Raw genomic sequence first — 7,133 nt, forward strand, 5'->3', positions numbered from 1 at the left:
CACAAGAGAGACATTCTGCTGTCGAGAGATAACGTATTTTCACATCAGAAAACTTGTTGCTAAGAGGCATGCACCAAACATAAAAGCCAGCACAATAGCCATCTGTTGCCCTCTGAGACACGAAGAGCAAAGCGGTTCTTGTTCTTGTTGAGATTTTCAATATTCGGTAGAAGGATCCGGTATTACAAATGATACAAATATAGGGGTTGTCTACAATAACTTCTATCCTTTAAAAAATGGGCACCATAGCCCTCTTTTTGTTCTGAAAATCGTCACTTTATTCCATCTCCGACGTAAATGAAAATAAACTGTCAGAGTTTTCATACTCACCCAGAGCTTTACAGTAAATTGATTTTAAATTTAAATAAAGAAAAAATATTAAAATACATAAACTATTTTATTCAGCTTTTAGACTTCATAGGTATCCTTAGTCCCTTCAATAATACTGCTGCTGCTGCCAGTGTGCCTGACATGTAATGGATTATGTAAAACAAGGCCGGATATAATCCCCGCCCACTCGCCAGCGGCGTGTGCGATATTTAAATCTCTGTAAAAAAAAAAAAAAAAGATTGCTATTCCCTCGGCTGAGTGCGATGCACGTTGTAAATAAATGCAAACCAACTAAATGAAGCTACTGTAAAGTGGGAATTAAACCAGGAAGCCGGCCTCGCCTTACCGCTCGTAACAATGTGACCCCGAAGCGGTTCACTCCGTAAACGTCTCCTTCCTTCTTCCTGTGTTTGTCCCCCAAAGCAATCGCCGCGTTTCCTTCTCTCCCTGTTTACTCCCAAACCGTTTATCCCTCCGTCAGGGGGGGGGGGGGGGGTACTCACAAACCTTTTAACCAATCTGTTGACGCGTAGAAAAAACAAAGTTAGCGGTTATGGCCTCGGCCTTTCGGCCTGGAATCCAGCGCTAAACGACCCGAGGGTAAAGAGCGCCGCATGTTCATGCTGAACGTGACTCGAGATACATGTCGACAACACAATGGGGACAAAGAAATGTGATCACCACTTTTGGAAGATCTAATGCACTGCATGATATTTAATTGGTGAGTTAGTTCGTTTTGTCCAGGTTTTATTTTGAAGGACCGGCTTGTTCAACAAATTAAAACGTCTTCTCTTCATACAGTTTTGCTGCTGCTGCTGGTGTTGTGCGATGAAATGAGCCGTACCCCGAGCCACTGTAGATCTTCCCATGACGTTTGTGGAGTTACTCATCCAGAAACAAATGTTGCACTCAATATACACACAACGAGTTCTCGCAAACCAGGTTTGAATAAATCTACTCCTCGCATACTCGAGCGAGCAAATCACCGCGCCTTTCATTTGTTTGTCGTCGCACAGACCCAAGAATTCAAATTGAATATTTGGCACACAAGCAGTTGTTCCCCATGTGTCCCTCTTTCCCTGCAGTCACAAAGTGCCGTTGCACCGGATGCTTGGTGTTCAGCCGCAGGCCAGTCAGCTGTTGGCCTCCTTTCATCGTTTATACGTGGTATTTCTTATGGAGGTCCTCGGAAACCCGGGGATGAACCCCCACATCTGCTCTCCGTCTCCTGCAACGCGCGTGTTGCATTGTGGGAGGAGCAGCTGTACGATGAGAACTGGCTCCTGCAGGTTCCAATTTTGACTTTACATGCTAACCTGAAAAATGGCATTTCCTACATTTATGGATACGTGACGTGAATTTAACATGCAGACCATTTCTGAACAGCAGGACTCCCTCGTTGCCTAAATAACACACACATGCCATAAAGAGTGGAGGCTCCCCCCTAATTCTGTCTCTGGACCTTTGGTGTGGTGTCATACTCACGATATCCTGTCCTGTCCTGTGAATTCCATTCATTCCAAAAACTCGGTACATGGTCCGTGGATGGATCACTGAACGTGTGGGGGGGGGAGGGGAGGGGTCTCACTGTCCTCCCATGGTTGAGTCAAGTGCCAACATGCTTTGACAGTACAGTGCTCTCACTTAATCAAATATCCTCCTGTCTCCTCAGGGGTGGTGCTACTGCCAGCAAGCCCCCACTTTTCCTAGTGGGTCCCAGTTGTTAAATGGCCTGATGGAACAAATAGCTTAAAAAAAACTACTGATGTGAATTTGTTGAATGGGAGGAAAAGAATATTTCTGGCCTGTCGCAGATGTGTCTCAGCAGGGAATGACGGTCCCCTCTCAGCTGTCACTCAGCTGATGTCCACACCGAGGCGTCGGTGTCTTTTCCAACAGCATAAGTGCACATTGCAATTTAAAATTCCTCAAAGAGTTCCATCCAGTGTGACATTTTTAATATTGGAAGAAAAAAAAAAACACAGAATGGAAACCTGAAACAAACTGTTTGAAACAATAGATGAAAAAAAGGCTTCGTTCTCAAATGGACAGTTTGTGTTTTCTCAATCTGACTTTTTATTTCCAATTATTCATGCAACACATATTAATCTTTGCTGGCGTTACCCTCATGTATTTGAGAAAATGTTTTGGTTGCCTTGTTTAGCTTGGGGCTGCCCTTCCGATTAGATTCCTACTGAAGACTCACCTGTGAGGTGAGCTGGAGGAATTCTGCTCGAGAACACTCGACACAAAAAGAGCCAGAGTTTAACGGGTGGTTATCGGAGGAGCCTTCAGTAATCTGGCAGGATTTCAGTGTGAAGGATTCTTAAGGTGCAGCCCGAAATCCAGCGTGCAATTCGGTAAAATGTCAAGTAACTGATAATCCTGTTGAAAGCAAAATCACATCTGCAATCTTTCACTTCATGCTGGTTAATTGTTGATCAAAGCTGGAAAGAAAGAGCTGTGCCCGACACACACACACACACACACACACACACACACACACACGCACACACACACACGCACACACACGCGCGCAACCCCCTTTTCCCTCTTATTTTTCTGTTTTCATTTACATTAGCGTTTCACTCCACCGGTCAGCATTCACGACATAGATGTATTGTTTGGCCCCAGCGTCAAATCAATCTGCCATTCCACCCCCCCCGACGAAACGCCGTTTGTTTTCTGCTCGAGGCGTTTCAGAAAAGAAACAAATGGGAAATTGGAGTCCATCACCTTTTGGTGTGAAGTCTTAAGGAATCCGCCGGCTGCCTGTCACTCAGATCCACTCTCGCCGCTCCTAATACGCCCATATCAAATGAAGCAGCGCAGTATTATATTACCGCGCTGGATGACTGCCATCACAGGAGCAGTGAAATGAATATATTCCTGCCCGCTTTTTTTTTTTTGGAGGACGGAAATTTAATCAATTGGAAACAGGTCGAGGGTATATTACTGAATGCTTGCCAGCGCTGCCCCATTTATAATGTCCCGATTCAGAACCCAGACCCCCCCCCGTCCAATTTGTGGACAGGAACTTACAACAACGTCAACAAAGAAGACGAAGACTCCTTTTCACACGGATAAATAACGCTGAGTTCTCAGGCGGGCGGGCGGTGTTCAATTTCGCTTTGCTTTTCGCGGCGGCTGAATTTGCATTAACGCAGCGACAGATGTATGAGCCAAGGTCAGAATGTTAATCTCTTCCACACTGATATCCACGTTGCGTAATTATTGTCATATGGATGCTAGTGCTGGCTTGTGAAATAGACATTTTAGATTCTTTAATCAGGAGCACAATAGCTTTGTGTAATGCACCCGGGCCTCCATCTCTCCTGATCTCCACAAACACACTTAGATTAGTGCGCACGTGTGCGACCCGAGAGGAGGAGTATTAAACGTATTCATTTAAATGTGTTTGCCGCATCAAATTATGTCACAACGGGAACATGAATCTCACCATTTCTGTCAAAGAAATGTGAACGTTCTGGGCGTGGAAACACAAAGATTTCATTCACAGATTTTCACTTGTTTCCGATTTCCAACAGCAGATGTTGTTGGTTATGCTGTAGTTTATTCGGCACATCCAGCTTCAGGCTGTGGCACATTGAGCAAAGGACTGATTCCACTTATTGGATACACAAGAACAACAAACCTATTAAAGATGGCGGTGCGAGCAACGGCATTACAGGCCCGAAGGAGGCGATTTCATTAATATTATTAAGCGTTTTGGAAGACAACCAATGAAAAAGCCACAAAAAAAAATCTCCTTTTTTCTTCTCTTTGAGGGCCTGATCATTACTCTGCTGTTGGGCTGAACTTGGAAGTTTCCTGCAGGCAATATCTTGTGTTCTTGCATAGTGCTGTGATCAACTCACGAGGGGGGGGCGACTATAAAATCCAACCGCCTGCAGCTGGAGACGAATACAGTACGAGTTCCCTCCATTTAAAATAAACGCTTTCTACTCAAAGAAACTAACACGATTAAAAACTTTTGCAAGAAAATGGATTACGGCACTGAACTGTTAATTCCCTTAAATTTGCATTCTTTCTAATAGTCAGCAGGGGGCGACTCCTCTGGTTGCAAAAAGAAGTCAAAGTCCTCCGTAGACGACCCTCCTCTCACTTGATCTACTAACATTTTAAACATTAGTTTCAAGGTGTCAATCGCCAGATGCAAGATGTCAGCAACCAAAAAAACAAGGAGGCATTGATTTTTACAGCCATAGTTCACAAATCAAAGGGGGGCCTTTGGAGTTCATGGTTTAAAGGTCATGGAAAGGTTGCCCCCCCACATGCAAAAAACCTCATTACTCTCAGAGATATTCCTCCCATTTTTTTATATTACATCGTCTGTTTCATATTGTTATGACCAGATCAACCAAATGGAAGTGATTCCTCCCAGTGTCTTACAGGAAATCAGGCAGCAGAGTTTCAAAGTTTACCCTGATTGTGACTGATTGTCTCGCCGAGCAAAGGCTCAAATGACATTACGATATGCTGCTCTGATAACTGATGCAATAAGCCAATCAGGCTCCTGCTGTGCTGAACCCGACGGTTCCTGATGCGTCTCATCTCCTCATCAATCAATATACCTCACTATATTGTATGTGTCGCCTCCTCTGAAGCAGCACTTCTCTTTTGCGCTGAAAATACAGTTTATAAATGTGTGATCATTTTCTTTTGATGTGAGCAGAGGAGCTATTTTTTTTTTATGCCTGGAGAGTTCAAATAAATCCTCATAGAAATAGAAACATATTATATTGCATTATGTTGCTGCGCTTTGTAAATCGTGGATGTTTAATTTCTGATTTTCTGTGCTCTCGTCGATTTTTGTGAACATTTGAAGGGTTGCGAACTCCAGGATTATGATGCAGCCAACGCCAGACAGTCAATGAAAGAATAACTTATAACATTCATTTCAACATGCACATGAAAGGAATCTGTGTCGAGCTTCACCGCTGTGAATCAAAAGCGTTTAAGAAGCCGCCTCAAGTGCTTCACTCCGACGCTGCTGAATTCTTATGATCCTCCGTCGCTTTGTGTCCACGACGCGTACCGTCAGGTCAAGAGATTAGACTCCGCCCCACCGCCCCCCCTCCCGCCCCCCCTTTGTGAACACGTTTCCTTCTGAGCAAACTGTCCACATTTTCTGCTACACTGGGGTTAGAGTGGTTTGAATGCTTGGACACGTTGGGAGTGTCACTGCGTCTCAGCAGGCGTCTTGAAATAAACAATTAGAAAAAAAAGCCTCAGCCTCCGACTCCTGTTTCTCTTTTCCAATAATAAGTATGTTGACACCAACCAAAGAAAAATAGGAAATGACTGGCAGGAAGACTTCTGAGTTGGGACGCGAAATGTCATATCGCAGTGCGTGTGTGCGTGTGTGTGTGTCAGGTAAACAGTTTCCTTCCACCAAAGTAATTTCAAATAGTTTTTCCACACAATTCTCTTTTTGCCACAAGCTGTGCATGCACGATATACATTTATTAAATGTATTCTAAACTAAAGCCTTTTAGAGGCCAAACAATGTATGAACAGTGTGTATCGCTCACATTGTGTTGCCCTAATTTTGCAGTGTTGTTTCCTGTGTTCAGCGATTCCCTCTTGGATTTGAGGCGAACACGGTGTTGTTTCTCGCTATGAATATCAAATGCCGATGCGTTTTAATCAAGTCCCCTGGCAAGCCAGAACAGAGGCAACCTGCAAGAAGTTACAGTGAAGAGCAAACATCCTGCTGCTTGTCAATCAAAGTTTGCCTTCAACGTCTTAATTAAAGAGCACGGTGTACTCACCACTGACCTTACTCTTAGTAGGCAATGACTATGTTATTATGTCTACCTCCACTTCGCAAGAAAGTGAAAAACTTTTAAACTTATGCAAGCCTCATTTCCCTCATTCCTTAGTTTTGTTGAATTTGCTGAGGCAATCTTCCGCCCAGGATTTCAGGTAACACCAGGGAGCCGGCCTGGCGGGCGGAGAACCCACTCAAACCTCAAACAGACTCCAGACGTGCGACCCGTACAATCCCACTGATTTGAAGCGGCGCTCCATTGTATCCATTGCATTCAGAACAGCGGCAGCGTCAAACAATCAGACATTCTGTGAGCGCGCTGCTGATGCTGTTGCTGATGAAGGTCTGAACTATTGCCGCAGAACCATCAAGACTCGGTCGTTTCCCCGTAGGAGGCAATTGAGTTCAGTTTGCTGGATTCAACACATGGGCTCTTTAGGGTATTTGTACAGTGTGTGCAGAGGTACTTACCGAGCGAGGCTGCGGACGGCTTGTCAGGCTGCATGGGAGACCATGCACGCCGCCGCACCCAGTGGGAAGCTAATCACCGATGCAGCGCTAGCTACGCCACAAGGATTTTCTCCAGCAGAGCTTTCCAGCTCTCTGTGGCAGAAGGGGGATTTTCTCCGGTAATTGGAGCTGAGAGTGTGGGTGCACATAGCGTTCTGGAAGGGAGAGTGGCTGGAGTGAGATGCCATTGTTGATCCGAAACCGAGGCAGCTCATCGGCCAATCATCCTCGGGGAAACAAACACATCAGCTACTGCAAATGCAAACGATGAGGTTGGGAGCGTTTTTTCGCTAAACTGGCTCTCGGCGTGGCAGCGACGGAGCAAACTACGGCAGCAGAGGCTTGACCTCGGCGCGATGCGTTCACAACAAACAACGCCCCGCTTGGTTCTCCTCAGGCATGTCGCCCCCCCCCCGCGCCTGCGGGCCCTGATGGCGAAAGCACCTTTTTATTCGTTTGCAAGCATCGACTTGTGGAAGGCGCCAGAAAACGCTCGCCG

This window comes from Pungitius pungitius, chromosome 6 (genome assembly GCF_949316345.1).
Source record: "Pungitius pungitius chromosome 6, fPunPun2.1, whole genome shotgun sequence".
Classification (NCBI taxonomy): domain Eukaryota; kingdom Metazoa; phylum Chordata; class Actinopteri; order Perciformes; family Gasterosteidae; genus Pungitius; species Pungitius pungitius.